This window comes from Argopecten irradians, chromosome 1 (assembly GCF_041381155.1).
Source record: "Argopecten irradians isolate NY chromosome 1, Ai_NY, whole genome shotgun sequence".
Lineage (NCBI taxonomy): Eukaryota > Metazoa > Mollusca > Bivalvia > Pectinida > Pectinidae > Argopecten > Argopecten irradians.
In genome coordinates, this window is record NC_091134.1 from 70,549,599 (window position 1) to 70,568,434 (window position 18,836).

General features: G+C 46.4%; 1 protein-coding gene across 9 annotated transcripts in view; it reads left to right on the forward strand.

Moving 5' to 3' along the window:
* Positions 1-18,836, forward strand: part of LOC138307150 (arrestin domain-containing protein 2-like) — a 176,392-nt gene that overhangs the window by 96,984 nt on the left and 60,572 nt on the right. Inside the window, exon 1 of one of the 9 annotated variants that reach the window (XM_069247796.1) lies at positions 7,794-7,970. The exons of 4 other annotated variants lie outside the window; for them this stretch is intronic. The gene's annotated coding sequence lies outside the window, so the exon portion shown is untranslated. Of the gene's footprint in view, positions 1-7,793; positions 7,971-8,290; positions 8,310-8,900; positions 8,921-10,013; positions 10,033-11,098; positions 11,374-18,836 lie in introns of those variants that run through there. 4 more of the 9 variants (XM_069247827.1, XM_069247816.1, XM_069247822.1 and 1 more) reach the window with 4 other exon arrangements.

The window sequence follows — 18,836 nt, forward strand, 5'->3', positions numbered from 1 at the left end:
TAGGGGGTGACAGGATGGTGAGGAGTTAGGGTCGACAGGATTGGGAGGAGCTAGGGGGCAGGATGGGAGGAGTTAGGGGACAGGAGGGGGAGGTAGGTAAAAATGGGAGGAAGTTTGGAGGCAGGATGGGAACGAGTAGGGGCAAGGATGGGAGGAAGTTATGGAGGCAGGATGGGAGGAGTTAGGGGGCAGGATGGGACGTTGTTTGGGCAAGAGGGTAGGAGCTGTAGCAGAAGTAATTGGGGGGATGTTAGGGACGGATGGGAGGGTGGACAGGGTGGTTAAGATTGAATGTCTTATATCACTAGACAAGAATCAAGGTATACGGGAAGCGAACATGCTATCTAAAGAAGCGGCAGGATGGAGGAGGAGTAATGGGACAGGAATGAGGAAATGGAGCTATCGGCAGGGCAGGATGCGAATAGGAGATTGTTAGGGGATCAGGATGGGAGGAGAGAGGGTTAGGTGGCAAGGAATGGAGGAGTTATGAGGGCAGGATGGAGGAGTTAAGGGGCAGGTATGGGAGAAGGTTAGGGGGCAGGATGAGTGAGTTAGGGGAAAGGATGGGAGGAGTTAGAGGGGGCAGGATGGAAAGGAGCTATAGGGGCAAGGATGGGAAGAGAGTTAGGGGACAGGATGGGAGGTTAGGGGGCAGGATGGAGGAGTTAGGGGACAAGGATGGATGAGTTAAGGGACAGAGATGGGGGGATGGCTTAAGGGGGCAGGATGGGAGGAAGTTATGGAGGCAGGATGGGAACGAGTTAATGAGGGCAGGATGGGAGGTAGTTTTTGGGAGCAGGATGGGAGCGAGTTCAAAGGGGCAGGATTGGATGGAGTTTGGGTACAGGATGGGGAGGAGTTAGGATGGCAGGATGGGAGGAGCTATGGGGCAGGATGAGGAGGAGTTAGGGGATCAGGATGGGATGAGTTAGGGGTCAGGAGATGGGCAGGAGTTAGGCGGGCAGGATGGGATAGAGTTAGGGGGCAGGATGGGATAATTATAGGGGGCAGGACCTGTTGGAGGAGGTTAGCAGGGGCAGGACTGGAGAGGAGTTGTGGGGGCAGGGATTGGAAGGAGTTAGGGGACAGGATGGCGGAGGAGTTAGGGGGCAGGATGGGAGGAGTTAGGGGGCAGGTTAGGAGAGGGGTTAGGTGGGACACAGATTAGGGAGGAGTTAGGGGACAGGATGGGAGGGAGTAAGGGGGCAGGATGGGTGGTGTGTAGGGGACAGGATGGGAGTGTCTGTTAGGGGGCAGGATGGGAGGATGTTATGGGGGCAGGATGGTAAGGATCCGAGTAAGGAGGCAGGTTGGGTAGGGAGTTAGGGGGCAGGATGGGAAGGAGTCTAAGGACAAGATTTGGGATTGAGCTTAGGGTAAGGGCAGGATGGGAGGAGTTAGGGCGACAGGATGGGATGAGGTTAGGGGACAGGAATGGAGGATGTTAAGTTTGAGGATGGGAGAAGGAGGGCAAAGGATGGAATAAGGAGTTAGGGGGCAGGATGGGATGGGAGTTTAGGGGAGCAAGAAGGGAGAGTTATAGGGGCAGGATGGAGGAGTGTAGAGGAAAGGAATGGGATGAGATAGGGGGCATGATGGGAGGAGCTTTAGGCGCGGCAGGATGGGACAGAGATAGTTAAGATGGGCAGGATGGGAGGAGTTAGGGGGCAGGATGTGGTGGGAGTTAGGGTATCAGTTAATCGTTAAAATTGGTGATTGGGGAGTTAGGGGGACAGGATGGGAGGAGTTAAGGGGGTCAGGAAACGGTGGACGAGTATAGGGTGGCACGGTATGGGAGGAGGTAGGAGTGACAAGATGGGAGGAGTTAAAGGGCAGGATGGGAGTTTTAGGAGTTACTGAATGGGGCAGGATTGGAAAAGGGATTAGGGGAAGTTCAGGATGGGAGGTTAGGGGGCAGTATATGGCATGGACTTCGTTATTGGCAAGGACAGGAATGGGCAGGAGTTAAAGTGGGACAGGATGGGCTGGGAGGTTAAGGGGGACAGAGATTGGAGGAGTTACAAGGGGCAGGATGGGAACGAGTTCAGGGGCAGGATTTGGGAGGGGATTTAGGAGGGAACAGGATGGGTGGAGGTTAGGGGCCAGGATGGGAGGTATAGGGGATGGTCAGGATGGCATTAAACATTCCAGGGGAGCGGATTGGTAGAGTTGATGCGGACAGGATGGGAGGAGTTAGGGGGCAGAGGATGGGAGGAGTTAGGGGCAGCGATCGGGATGGAGTTAGGGGGGCAGCGATGGAAGGAGTTAGGGACCAGCTTGGAGGGGTTAAGGGGCAGGATGGTGAGAGACGTTAGGGACAGGATGGGAGGAGTTTAGGGACCAGGATTGGGAGGGAGTTAGGGGCAGGATGGGAGGAGTTAGGGGACTGGATGGGGGGGAGTTAAGGGGATTGGGAGGAGTTAGGGGACAGGATGGGAGGAGTTATGGGGGCAGGATGGGAGGAGTTAGGGGGCAGGATTGGAGGAGTTAGGGGACAGGATGGGAGGAGTTAGGGGGGCAGGATGGGAGGAGTTTAGGGGACAGGTGGAGGGAAGGCGTTTAGGGCAGGATGGGAGGAGTTAGGGGACAGGATGGGAGGAGTTAGGGGGCAGGATGGGAGGAGTAAGGGGCAGGATGGGAGGAGTTAGGGGACAGGATGGGAGTGAGCTTAGAGGGGACAGGATGGAGGAGTTAGGGGCAGGATGGGAGGAGTTAGGGGACAGGATGGGAGGTAGTTAGGGGCAGGATGGGGAGGAGTTAGGGGGCAGGATGGGAAGAGTTAGGGGGCAGGATGGAAAGGAGTTAGGGGGTCAGATGGAGGAGTTAGGGGGCAGGATGGGAGGAGTTAGGGGACAGGATGGGAGGAGTTAGGGGACAAGCTGATGGGGAGGAGTTAAGGGGCAGGATGGGGGAGTTAGGGGACAGGATGGGAGGAGTTAGGGGGCAGGATGGGAGGAGTTAGGGGGCAGGATGGGAGGAGTTAGGGGACATGGGATGGAAGGAGTTAGGGGGCAGGATGGGAGGAGTTAAGGGGGTCAGGATGGGAGGAGTTAGGGGGATGGACCAGAGATGGGAGGAGTTAGTAGGGGCAGGATGGAAGGAGTATAGGGGACAGGTTGGGAGGGGTTAGGGGGCAGGATGGGAGGAGTTAGGGACAAGATGGGAGGAGTTAAGGGGCAGATGGGAGGAGTGTTAGGGGAACAGGATGGGAGGGAGTTGGAACAGATGGGAGGAGTTAGTGGGGGCAGGATGGGGAGGAGTTAGGGGACAGGATGGAGAGGAGTTAGGGGGGGCCAGGATTGGGATGGGGAGGTTAGGGACAGGATTGGGAGGAGCTAAGGGGCAGGATGGGAGGAGTTAGGGGGACAGGATAAGGGAGGAGTTAGGACAAGATGGGAGGAGGTTAGGGGCAGGATGGGAGGAGTTAGGGGGCAGGATGGGAAGAGTAGGGGCAGGATGGGAGGGGACAGAGTTAGGGGGACAGGATGGGAGGAGTTATGGGACAGGATGGAAAGAGTTAGGGGGCAGAATGGGTAGAGTTAGGGGACAGGATGGGAGGAGTATATAGGGGACAGGAATCGGGAGGAGTTAGGGACCAGGAGCAGGATGGAGAGTTAGGGGCAGGATGGAGGAGTTAAGGGGGCAGGATGGGAGGAGTTTAGGGGACAGATGGGGAGGAGTTAAGGGGGCAGGATGGGAGGAGTTAGGGGACAGGATGGGAGGTGTTAGGGAAGGGGACAGCGGGGGATGGGAGGAGTTAGGGGACAGGATGGGAGGGAGTTAGGGGCCAGGATGGGAGGAGTTAGGGGGGCAGGATGGGAGGAGAGTTAGGGGGACAGGATGGGAGGAGTTAGGGGACAGGATGGGAGGAGTTAGGGGCAGATTGGGAGGAGTTAGGGGACAAGGATGGGAGGAGTTAAGGGGACAGGATGGGGAGGATTTAGGGGCAGGATGGGAGGAGTTAGGGGGCAGGATGGGAGGAGTTACGGGACAGGATGGGAGGAGTTAGGGGACGCAGGATGGGAAGGAGTTAGGGGACAGGATGGGAGGAGTTAGGGGACAGGATGGGAGGAGTTAACGGGGCAGGATGGGAGGAGTTTGGGGACAAGGATGGGAGGAGTTAGGGGCAAAGGGGGCAGGATGGGAGGAGTTAGGGGACAGGATGGGAGGAGTTATGGGGGCAGGATGGAAGGAGTTAGGGGGCAGGATGGAAGAGTTAGGGGGAAGAGTTTAGGGGACAAGAAGGGAGGGTTAGGGCAGGATGGGAGGAGTTAGGGGACAGGATGGGAGGAGTTAGGGGGCAGGATGGGAGGAGTTAGGGGACAGGATAGAGGAGGATGGGAGGAGTTAGGGGGGCAGATGGGAGGAGTTAGGGGACAGGATGGAGGAGTTAGGGGACAGGATGGGAGGAGTTAGGGGACAGGATGGGAGGTGTTAGGGGACAGGAATGGGAGGAGTTAGGGATGATTGGAGGAGTTAAGGGGACAGGATGGGAAGAGTTAGGGGACAAGATGGAGGTGTTAGGGGACAGGATGGGGGTGTTAGGGGGGAGGATGGGGGTGTTAGGGGGCAGGATGGGAGGAGTTAGGCAACAAGGTGGAAGGAGTTAGGGGGCAGGATTGGAGGATGTTAGGGGGCAGGATGGAAAGAGTTAGGGGACAGGATGGGAGGAGTTAGGGGCAGGATGGAAGGAGTTAGGGGCAGGTTGGGAGGGGTTAGGGGGCAGGATGGGAGGAGTTAGGGACAAGATGGGAGGAGTTAAGGGGCAGGATGGGAGGAGTTAGGGGGCAGGATGGGAGGAGTTAGGGGGCAGGATGGAAAGAGTTAGGGGACAGGATGGGAGGAGTTAGGGGACAGGATGGGAGGAGTTAGGGGGCAGGATGGGAGGAGTTAGGGGGCAGGATGGGAGGAGTTAGGGGACAGGATGGGAGGAGTTAGGGGACAGGATGGGAGGAGTTAGGGGACAGGATGGGAGGAGTTAGGGGACAGGATGGGAGGAGTTAGGGGACAGGATGGGAGGAGTTAGGGGACAGAATGGGAGGAGTTAGGAGACATGATTGGAGGAGTTAAGGGGCAGGATGGGAAGAGTTAGGGGACAAGATGGAGGTGTTAGGGGACAGGATGGGGGTGTTAGGGGGCAGGATGGGGGTGTTAGGGGGCAGGATGGGAGGAGTTAGGCAACAAGGTGGAAGGAGTTAGGGGGCAGGATTGGAGGAGTTAGGGTCAGGATGGAGGAGTTAGGGGACAGGATTGGAGGAGTTAGGATCAGGATGGAGGAGTTAGGGGACAGAAGGGGGGTGTTAGGGGGCAGGATGGGAAGAGTTAGAGGGCAGGATGGAAGGAGTTAGGGGACAGAAGGGAGGTGTTAGCAGACAGAATGGGGTGTTAGGGGGCAGGATGGGAGGAGTTAGACAACAAGGTGGAAGGAGTTAGGGGGCAGGATAAGAGGAGTTAGGGGTCAGGATGGAGGAGTTAGGGGACAGAAGGAGGGTGTTAGGGGGCAGGATGGGAAGAGTTAGGGGGCAGGATGGAAGGAGTTAGGGGACAGAAGGGAGGTGTTAGGGGACAGGATGGGGGTGTTAGGGGGCAGGATGGGAGGAGTTAGGCGACAAGGTGGAAAGAGTTAGGGGGCAGGATGGGAGGAGTTAGGGGGCAGGATGGGAGGAGTTAGGGGGCAGGATGGGAAGAGTTAGGGGGCAGGATGGAAAGAGTTAGGGGACAGAAGGGAGGTGTTAGGGACAGGATGGGAGGAGTTAGGGGACAGGATGGGAGGAGTTAGGGGACTGAATGGGAGGAGTTAGGGGACTGGATGGGAGGAGTTAGGGGGCAGGATGGGAGGAGTTAGGGGGCAGGATGGGAGGAGTTATGGGGGAGTTAGGGGACAGAATGGGAGGAGTTAGGAGACATGATTGGAGGAGTTAGGGGACAGAAGGGAGGAGTTAGGGGACAAGATGGGGGGAGTTAGGGGGCAGGATGGGAGGAGTTAGGGGACTGGATGGGAGGAGTTAGGGGACTGGATGGGAGGAGTTAGGGGGCAGGATGGGAGGAGTTAGGGGGCAGGATGGGAGGAGTAAGGGGACAGGATGGGAAGAGTTAGGGGACAGGATGGGAGGAGTTAAGGGGCAGGATGGAAGGAGTTAGACAACAAGGTGGAAGGAGTTAGGGGGCAGGATAAGAGGAGTTAGGGGTCAGGATGGAGGAGTTAGGGGACAGAAGGAGGGTGTTAGGGGGCAGGATGGGAAGAGTTAGGGGGCAGGATGGAAGGAGTTAGGGGACAGAAGGGAGGTGTTAGGGGACAGGATGGGGGGTGTTAGGGGGCAGGATGGGAGGAGTTAGGCGACACAAGGTGGAAAGAGTTAGGGGGCAGGATGGGAGGAGTTAGGGGGCAGGATGGGAGGAGTTAGGGGGCAGGATGGGAAAGAGTTAGGGGGCAGGATGGAAAGAGTTAGGGGACAGAAGGGAGGTGTTAGGGACAGGATGGGAGGAGTTAGGGGACAGGATGGGAGGAGTTAGGGGACTGAATGGGAGGAGTGAGGGGACTGGATGGGAGGAGTTAGGGGGCAGGATGGGAGGAGTTAGGGGGCAGGATGGGAGGAGTTAGGGGACAGAATGGGAGGAGTTAGGAGACATGATTGGAGGAGTTAGGGGACAGAAGGGAGGAGTTAGGGACAAGATGGGGGGAGTTAGGGGGCAGGATGGGAGGAGTTAGGGGACTGGATGGGAGGAGTTAGGGGACTGGATGGGAGGAGTTAGGGGGCAGGATGGGAGGAGTTAGGGGGCAGGATGGGAGGAGTTAGGGGACAGGATGGGAGGAGTTAGGGGACAGGATGGGAGGAGTTAAGGGGCAGGATGGGAGGAGTTAGGGGGCAGGATGGGAGGAGTTAGGAGACATGATTGGAGGAGTTAGGGGACAGAAGGGAGGAGTTAGGGGCAAGATGGGAGGAGTTTGGGGGCAGTATGGGAGGAGTTAGGGGACAGGATGGGGGTGTTAGGGGGCAGGATGGGAGGAGTTAGGCGACAAGGTGGAAGGAGTTAGGGGGCAGGATTGGAGGAGTTAGGGGACAGGATGGGAGGAGTTAGGAGACAGAAGGGGGGTGTTTGGGGGCAGGATGGGGGGTGTTAGGGGGCAGAATGGGAGGAGTTATGGGACAGGAATGAATGAGAGGGGGGGAACAGGCAATGCAATGAATAAATGGAGCCTTAAGTAATGCCAGGAGTTAGTTTGGTAAGTGCATAATGGGATTGAGATACAGAGAAAAAACATAATGGTATGTAACATAGACAAGACAATGTGATTTGGGGAGATAGATAAGAATACATATCTGTTATAAGCAAGGACAATACAAAGAATGAAGGAGAGAAGAGAGAAGGGAGGAGTAATAAGTGATTAATGAGGAATCCCATTAGCTGTACAGATTACAGGCAGGAAACAATGTTTCTCTCTAATGTAATCATGCCGCTCTAATTCCACACTAACTCAAAGTAGCTGCACAGCCAATTAATGCCACTACGCTATACTAATACAGATCCCTCTAAGAATAGTCCTAAACTTTGATCCACATACACGATTTTCTCCACTCACTTACCATGGTAGGGTTAGCATGGTTTTTTTCCGGGGCAGTTTATTTTATGGAAAGGGCGTGTATATAAACTAGGTCACTATTGAATGATGTTTTTGTGGAAATGTTGTGTTATTTTTCCAGTGGAGGTATAAAGCTTACAGTGATTCAGTCTAGCGATACAGGGGCTAAGGTCAAGCAAGGTCACCAGGAAATCATTTTAAGGATGTATATATCTGCTATCCTACTACACATGAAAGATTAATACGGCACATTTGAGTAGATATTAATATGTACTGTGTAAAAGCTACCTTAATAAGTAGGACTATCAGCAGTATTGTGTGTACCTGAGTAACATCTGGCCACTCACTATTGATTGGAGGAAAGTATGGGGTAGGCTTTGTTCTGGAGGTAAGATGCTGATCTGGTACTTTGTGTGTACTGTGTCACACTGATCTTAGCCACTCTGGTCGGGTCTTCTCAAATGTCACTGTCAATGTATCACTCAATATTGTCATCTTTTGCTCTAAGTTGTTGTGAATCTTGTCCAGTTATTGAACAAGAAGTAACACTTTGGGATCATTATTGAAATTAAAGTAGTTGTAGTACGAATTCATATTTGTTTGAACTTTAAGTTGCCGTAGAAAACAAATCAGGACAATTAAATGAATATCAAATAGAATTGGAAGTGTCCATTGACTTTTGAGGACATGATATAGTCTGGATTTCCTAGATATTTTTGGAGTACAGGTAAGTGATCAATGTATAAAAGAAGGAGGAATTTTACCTGTCCAATGCTTTGTGTATTGAATTGTTTTACCTGTAAGGTAGGTTATATTCCAGAAGAGGTCTTTTGTTTCTTTTTTCTGACCACAAGGTATGATGTTAACTAAGAGGGTTTCAAAGTCATCATGATATTACATTTGTATGGTAATGTTTTCTTAGGTAGGTGAACATTAGTGGTAATTCTAGTTAGCCAACGATAGTACATACATATTCATGTAACTTCATTGTAAAGCATTCTAAAATTCATAGCAATTATTTCCTGAATTAAATGTACAATTTATATTTGGATTTCTAATCATCTGAATGTTGCTGCACTTTTTGCATTGTTTTTATTGTAATAAATCTTACAGATTAGAATTCCCTATATCACTGGTAAAAAAATTATACAATGTTATAAATTTCTGTTCTGAAAACTTCATTTTGAACATGATAGATATTGCAATCAAAGTCATGACAAACAAATTTTTTGTTTTTCCCAGGAGTACAATGTAATTTTCAAATCTTGGCAGAATGATTGGTGCACTTTGAAGATTTGTTTTTGAAAGTAATATTTTGGATGAATTAGACATCTGTTGGTGAGTGTTCCAATGGCAACTGTGAATGGTGTCTCTGGTGAGAGCTTCGCTGGCAGACATTGATTTCTGCTACTGACATATTGGATGAATTCCATATTTTATATCTGTCAAAAATTTAATACAGAAAAAATTTAATTTAGATGTCCAATTAAAGATATCTGTTTTGTAAATAATGATTCGTTTTTCAAGAAGTGTTTGGATTTCTGTCAATTGCCAGAAGTTTGGCTGAATTTTGTCTTTCTAAATTGGAACAACTCGAGAAATTGATTTTGGGGAAAACATAAACAAGTAGAAATTTTTATTTTTAGAATCATCTCTCTTCTTGTTAGCAGTTTATTTATATACATATATCACTGAATTCTGTATTGATCATTATGAAAATTGTATTATAGATAGAATGCTCTGAATTTGAGCATTATTTCTGAACTTAAATGATATTGCTGAATGATTTTGAACCTTATCTCTAAACCTGAATATTTTAATTTTGATGCAAGGTAAAACTACATAGGTTTAGATGTTGAAGCTACTTCAAAGGGTTAAGACCTTTGACCTTTGTCATCTTGTGACCTCTTGCACTTTGCTGACTTTCAATTATTGATTGCTTATACACAGTACAATTTGGTCATTATATCATTGAGTATAATTAGAATCAAACAAAATAATTCATGGCAATGTTGAATGTATTTTCATTGACAAAACAAATTGTTTTTAGTGGCTCTTGGGTGTTGTGGCTCTGTCAATGGAAATAATTGACACTGGAGGGGTTTGATAGGAATGACATTGATACTCAAGGTCATCTCAAGGCTTTGTAATTCAGTGTTTTATTCCAAACCACACAGATGGCTGTTTTGATAAGTGAATGTCAAAATCCACAACATTTACCAGGTGTTTGGCAGGGCATCAATTTACCGTTATTTGGTTGAAAAAACTTGTTTAAACATTCTGGTTTGTGGTTGTATTTGGAAAGTGAAGGATAAAGCTTCATTAAAAGTATATATGTTGTATATCTTGTTATACCCTCATTGAAATAGGAGAGAGGGGAAGGGCTTGTAGTTAGTTTTTGGTCCTGTTTTATATTATGAGGTCAAATCGAGGACACTCTATAAAACCAGGTAAGAAAATTACTTTGATTTCTTGATTGATTAACAAGTGTAGAGAATGATTTGAGACATGATTTAGACAACTAAAGGCTGCTAGGTGATGTAAGGTCATGTGTCATGTAGTTTGTTATGGAAAAGAACAGGGGAAGAAGAGGCAAAAATATACATTCCTGTCGAGTTCCCTTACCAGCAATCGAACCCGGGTCTTCGTCATGATAAACTACGACTCTACTGACTCAGAGCAAAAGAAGCATGCTCCATCAGCTGAGTGACAGAGGCCGTATTTATCACTATATGTACAAGCCATATCAACCCGCTCCTTTTAGTTATATAACAATACATGTATGTCACTAGCACCTCTCTTGGATCAGTAAATGGCTTATGTCATATGTTACCAAGATTGGGTTCTAAATCCACACATTGTTCCATATTGTAAGCCAGAATTAATGCTATCTTTTTAAATGAATCTTTATAGAAACTACAGTGCATTATAGCTATGACTATTAGCCTGGTAAATCTGACCACAAGTATCAACAGTAGTCTACCTGTGGGTCGTTCTACACCTACATATATATGTAAATCTCCGTCTACATCATCTCTTATGAAACATATCTAATTCACTGGTGTCATGATTGTGGTTAATTTGGAATAGATCCTATAATTGTTCTATAAATTGACGGGTGTGCAGGGTTGAGAAGTGTTCCACAGTAGCGTAGAGAGATACAGACCTCTATAGACTGGTATATTCCCTCTATTGTCTCCTCGCGCTTGTCAATAGCTACAGATTATACACTGCATTCCTTTGAAGTATCTGTATTGTATGATGTACATACCTGTGTATGCTTTGGAACAATGCAGCAGATAATCATTTCATTAATTATAAACCTAATGAGGGTGTCTGATTGTCGGCCAATGAACCGCGACATGACCGGCTAATCGTACAAAAACCTCAACAATAGCAGATCTGAAAAGCCAATACACAACTCCCACTCACGAGTGTGGCCCCAGCTGATCAGGGTTATTCTACAGATAGAGGCAGTGTAATGGAGCGAGGCCGAGCCCAGCATTAAAGGACTTGGTTTGTGTAATGCCATTGTTGGTACCTTCAGTGCAGCACTAAGCCAAGACAGGCTTCTTGTGGCCGTTTTGTTCTGCGTCACTGGCCATGCTCAACTGGCCTTGGTATAGTTCCAAGACTATGCCTTGAGAGCCTCTGGAATTGTCCCTCGGGTGTGTAGGGTAACAGTGGGACTCTGGATGGAACTCCGGGAGAATCTTTTCCTCTCCGTGACATTATCAATGTGGAAGGTGTTTCTGTACCACCAGTAGTACTCTTACCTCGGTCAGACAGAGGTAGGTCCTGTTACACACTATAAACACCAAACAATGTCTACAACCATTGTGGTATACCTTGGGGAAATTCCATCATTCTTTTTATCTACTCTTTATTATTTTATTCAATAATTTCCTAAAAGTTATTGAGGATTGGTATGTAATTCAACTGCTGTATAATTCTTTCAGAATTTGTTAACTATTTTCTCTGAGGCGACATTTGGTAATTAGGTTAACTGCATTTGATTGCTAATGTTAGAAAAGACTCTCAGATGATTGAGATGGAATGTTGAAATAAATTTAAATTTATGAATATAAATAATTCAATTCTTTAGATTGTATAAAAAAATTGAAATTTATTGTAGAAATACTCTACAAATCCGATTGTAATGGCATAATCTGCTTCTCAGGTTGCCAAGGTGATCTGTACTTCATGTATCAATAAACGATTTTCCTCCAATTCCAGGAGATTTCTCCTCTGATTCAGATAGAATTTAATGATGTTGTACTGTAAACAGACCCCACTACAAAGTTCCAGACCAGAGCTTAAGGTTTGGAATTTTTTCGAGGAATCTTTCCATAGTTTTATGGTTTATTTCTTCCTGTATCGGTCCTAAATATATTCTGACTGGTCCAAATCTGGGCCAAAGGGTTAAAGCTAGAAACTTCCTGAGTAAACAGTTATTATGTGGTTACTATGGTTTCTGGTTATTACAACTTTTGTTTTATATAATTATGGCTTAGAATAGAGTGATATTATCTACTTTATGGTATTTATAATGACGACATGGTCTTGTAGAGGAGAAGTGGGATATTAGATCTAGGTTAGTATTGTGTTTTGTTTGGGGTGATTTATATGGGGAAGGAAATTATCATATTTTGGGTGTGATGACATTTATACTCTACATTGTAGAAGGTCCTGAGAGATTTTGGGTGTGATGACATTTATACTCTGCATTGTAGAAGGTCCTGACAGATTTTGGGTGTGATGACATTTATACTCTACATAGTAGAAGGTCCTGACAGATTTTGGGTGTGATGACATTTATACCCTGCATTGTAGAAGGTCCTGACAGATTTTGGGTGTGATGACATTTATACTCTACATAGTAGAAGGTCCTGACAGATTTTGGGTGTGATGACATTTATACCCTGCATTGTAGAAGGTCCTGACAGATTTTGGGTGTGATGACATTTATACTCTACATTGTAGAAGGTTCTGACAGATTTTGGGTGTGATGACATTTATACTCTTATATCACTCCATGTCATACTGGTGTGGAGACCCTATCACAAGTACAATGTACATATCACTCCATGTCATACTGGTGTGGAGACCCTAACACATGTACAAGGTACATATCACTCCATGTCATACTGGTGTGGAGACCCTAACACATGTACATATCACTCCATGTTATACTGGTGTGGAGACCTTAACACATGTACATATCACTCCATGTCATACTGGTGTGAAGACCCTAACATGTACAAGGTACATATCACTCCATGTCATACTGGTGTGGAGACCCTAACACATGTACATATCACTCCATGTCATACTGGTGTGGAGACCCTAACATGTACATATCACTCCATGTCATACTGGTGTGGAGACCCTATCACAAGTACAATGTACATATCACTCCATGTCATACTGGTGTGGAGACCCTAACACATGTACATATCACTCCATGTCATACTGGTGTGGAGACCCTAACATGTACATATCACTCCATGTCATACTGGTGTGGAGACCCTATCACAAGTACAAGGTACATATCACTCCATGTCATACTGGTGTGGAGACCCTAACACATGTACAAGGTACATATCACTCCATGTCATACTGGTGTGGAGACCCTAACACATGTACATATCACTCCATGTCATACTGGTGTGGAGACCCTATCACAAGTACAATGTACATATCACTCCATGTCATACTGGTGTGGAGACCCTAACACATGTACAAGGTACATATCACTCCATGTCATACTGGTGTGGAGACCCTAACACATGTACATATCACTCCATGTTATACTGGTGTGGAGACCTTAACACATGTACATATCACTCCATGTCATACTGGTGTGAAGACCCTAACATGTACAAGGTACATATCACTCCATGTCATACTGGTGTGGAGACCCTAACACATGTACATATCACTCCATGTCATACTGGTGTGGAGACCCTAACATGTACATATCACTCCATGTCATACTGGTGTGGAGACCCTATCACAAGTACAAGGTACATATCACTCCATGTCATACTGGTGTGGAGACCCTAACACATGTACATATCACTCCATGTCATACTGGTGTGGAGACCCTAACATGTACATATCACTCCATGTCATACTGGTGTGGAGACCCTATCACAAGTACAAGGTACATATCACTCCATGTCATACTGGTGTGGAGACCCTAACACATGTACAATGTACATATCACTCCATGTCATACTGGTGTGGAGACCCTAACACATGTACATATCACTCCATGTCATACTGGTGTGGAGACCCTAACATATGTACATATCACTCCATGTCATACTGGTGTGGAGACCCTAACACATGTACATATCACTCCATGTCATACTGGTGTGGAGACCCTAACACATGTACATATCACTCCATGTCATACTGGTGTGGAGACCCTAACACATGTACATATCACTCCATGTCATACTGGTGTGGAGACCCTAACACATGCACATATCACTCCATGTCATACTGGTGTGGAGACCCTAACACATGTACATATCACTCCATGTCATACTGGTGTGGAGACCCTAACACATGTACATATCACTCCATGTCATACTGGTGTGGAGACCCTAACACATGTACATATCACTCCATGTCATACTGTAGAAGGTCTTGACAGATTTTGGGTGTGATGACATTTATACTCTACATTGTAGAAGGTCCTGAGAGATTTTGGGTGTGATGACATTTATACTCTGCATTGTAGAAGGTCCTGACAGATTTTGGGTGTGATGACATTTATACTCTACATAGTAGAAGGTCCTGACAGATTTTGGGTGTGATGACATTTATACTCTACATTGTAGAAGGTCCTGACAGATTTTGGGTGTGATGACATTTATACTCTACATTGTAGAAGGTCCTGAGAGATTTTGGGTGTGATGACATTTATACTCTGCATTGTAGAAGGTCCTGACAGATTTTGGGTGTGATGACATTTATACTCTACATAGTATAGTAGACAGATTTTGGGTGTGATGACATTTATACCCTGCATTGTAGGGGTCCTGACAAATTTTGGGTGTGATGACATTTATACTCTACATTGTAGAAGGTCCTGACAGATTTTGGGGATGACATTTATACCCTGTGATGACATTTATACTACTTCATTGTAGAAGGTCTGACAGATTTTGGGTGTGATGACACATTTATACCTTACATCACTCCATTGTAACTGGTGTGGAGACCCTCCTGCTCAGATCACTCCATGGGTAATGTGATGACATTTTGGGAGACCCTACCAGTACAACTTATGTCATACTGTGTGGAGACCCTAACACATTGTACAGGTTCTGACACATTTTGGGTGTGTCATATGGTGTGGAGACATGTTATCACTCCATGTTATATCACCCTAACACATGTCATATCACTCCATGTCATACTGGTGTGGAGACCCTAACACATGTACATATCACTCCATGTCATACTGGTGTGGAGACCCTAACACATGTACATATCACTTCATGTCATACTGGTGTGGAGACCCTAACACATGTACATATCACTCCATGTCATACTGGTGTGGAGACCCTAACACATGCACATATCACTCCATGTCATACTGGTGTGGAGACCCTAAACACATGTACATATCACTCCATGTCATACTGGTGTGGAGACCCTAACACATGTACATATCACTCCATGTCATACTGTGTGGAGACCCTAACACATGTACATATCACTCCATGTTATACTGGTGTGGAGACCCTAAACATGTACATATCACTCCTTGTCATACTGGTTGTGGAGACCCTAACACATGTACATATCACTTCCATGTCATACTGGTGTGGAGACCCTAACACATGTACATATCACTCCATGTCATACTGGTGTGGAGACCCTAACACAGGTACATATCACTCCATGTCATACTAGGTGTGGAGACCCTCACAAGTACATGTACATATCACTCCATGTCATACTGGTGTGGAGACCCTAACACATGTACAAGGTGTACATATCACACTTCAATGTACTATACTGGTGTGGAGACCCTAAACACATGTGTACATATCACTCCATGTCATACTGGTGTGGAGACCCTAACACATGTACATATCACTCCATGTCATACTGGTGTGGAGACCCTAACATGTACCATGTACATATCACTCCATGTCATACTGGTGTGGAGACCCTAACACAGGTACAATGTACATATCACTCAATGTCATACTGGTGTGGCAACCCTAACACATGTACAATGTACATATCACTCAATGTCATACTGGTGTGGAGACCCTAACACATGTACAATGTACATATCACTCAATGTCATACTGGTTGTGGAGACCCTAACACATGTACATGTACATATCACTCATGTCATACTGGTGTGGAGACCCTAACACATGTACAATGTACATATCACTCATGTCATACTGGTGTGGAGACCCTATAACATGTACCAGTACATATCACTCCATGTCATACTGGTGTGGAGACCCTAACACATGTACAAGGTACATATCACTCCATGTCATACTGGTGTGGAGACCCTATCACAAGTACAATTGTACATATCACTCATGTCATACTGGTGTGGAGACCCTAACACAAGTACAAGTACATGTACATATCACTCCATGTCATACTGGTGTGGAGACCCTAAACACATTACAGGTACATATCACTCCATGTCATACTGGTGTGGAGACCCTAACACATGTACATATCACTCCATGTCATACTGGTGTGGAGACCCTAACACATGTACATATCACTCCATGTCATACTGGTGTGGAGACCCTAACACATGTACAAGGTACATATCACTCCATGTCATACTGGTGTGGAGACCCTATACATAAGTCCATGTCAAGTGTGGAGAATATCACAAGTACATATCACTCCATTTCATACTGGTGTGGAGACCCTATCACAAGTACAAGGTACATATCACTCCATGTCATACTGGTGTGGAGACCCTATCACAAGTACAAGGTACATATCACTCCATGTCATACTGGTGTGGAGACCCTAACATATGTACATATCACTCCATGTCATACTGGTGTGGAGACCCTAACACATGTACATATCACTCCATGTTCATACTGTGTGTGGAGACCCTAACACATGTACATATCACTCCATGTCATACTGGTGTGGAGACCCTAAACATAGGTACATATCACTCCATGTCATACTGGTGTGGAGACCCTAACACATGTACATATCACTCCATGTCATACTGGTGTGGAGACCCCTAACACATGTACATATCACTCCATGTCATACTGGTGTGGAGACCCTAACACATGTACATATCACTCCATGTCATACTGGTGTGGAGACCCTATCACAAGTACAAGGTGTACATATCACTCCATGTCATACTGGTGTGGAGACCCTAACACATGTACAAGGTACATATCACTCCATGTCATACTGGTGTGGAGACCCTATCACAAGTACAATGTACATATCACTCCATGTCATACTGGTGTGGCGACCCTAACACATGTACAAAGGTACATATCACTCCATGTCATACTGGTGTGGAGACCCTAACACATGTACATATCACTCCATGTCATACTGGTGTGGAGACCCTAACACAGGTACATATCACTCCATGTCATACTGGTGTGGAGACCCTAAACATGTACATATCACTCCATGTCATACTGGTGTGGAGATCACCCTAACACATGTACAAGGTACATATCACTCCATGTCATACTGGTGTGGAGACCCTAACACAAGTACAAGGTACATGTCATATATCACATCCATTTCATACTGGTGTGGAGACCCTATCACAAGTACAATGTACATATCACTCCATGTCATACTGGTGTGGATACCCTAACACATGCACATATCACTCCATGTCATACTGGTGTGGAGACCCTAACACAGTGTACATATCACTCCATGTCATACTGGTGTGGAGACCCTAACACATGTACATATCACTCCATGTCATACTGGTGTGGAGACCATATCATATGTACATATCACTCCATGTCATACTGGTGTGAGAGACCCTAACACATGTAACATGTACATATCACTCCATGTCATACTGTGTGTGAGGAGACCCTAACACATGTACATATCACTCCATGTCATACTGGTGTGGAGACCCTAACACATGTACATATCACTCCATGTCATACGGTGTGGAGACCCTAACACATGTACATATCACTCCATGTCATACTGGTGTGTGAGACCCTAACATTACAAGGTACATATCACTCCATGTCATACTGGTGTAGAGACCCTAACACATGTACATATCACTCCATGTCATACTGGTGTGGAGACCCTAACACATGTACATATCACTCCATGTCATACTGGTGTGGAGACCCTAGTACAGAGGTCCATAACACATGCTCATACTGGAGTTGAGACCCTAACAACATGTACGAAGGTACATATCACTCCATGTCATACTGGTATGTGGTGGAGACCCTAACACATGTACAATACATATCACTCCATGTCATACTGGTGTGGAGACCCTAACACATGTACATATCACTCCATGTCATACTTTATGGGTTTTTTTTTTTTGGGGGGGGTGTGGAGACCCTAACACATGTACAGGTACATATCACTCCATGTCATACTGGTGTGGAGACCCTAACACATGTACAATCACTCCATGTCATACTGGTGTGGAGACCCTAACCACATGTACTCACCATCACTCCATGTCATACTGGTGTGGAGACCCTAACACATGTACATATCACTCCATGTCATACTGGTGTGGAGACCCTCACAACACAGGTACATATCACTCCATGTCATACTGGTGTGGAGACCCTAATCACAGGTACAAACCAGGTACATATCACTCCATGTCATACTGGTGTGGAGACCCTAACACATGTACATATCACTCCATGTCATACTGGTGTGGAGACCCTAACACATTGTACATATCACTCCATGTCATACTATGTGTGGAGACCCTAACACATGTACATATCACTCCATGTCATACTGGTGTGGAGACCCTAAAAAAAACAAACACATGTACATATCACTCCATGTCATACTGGACCAAACACATGTGGAGACCCTAACACATGTACAAGGTACATATCACTCCATGTCATACTGGTGTGGAGACCCTAACACATGCACATATCACTCCATGTCATACTGGTGTGGAGACCCTAACACATGTACATATCACTCCATGTCATACTGGTGTGGAGACCCATAACATCGTGGA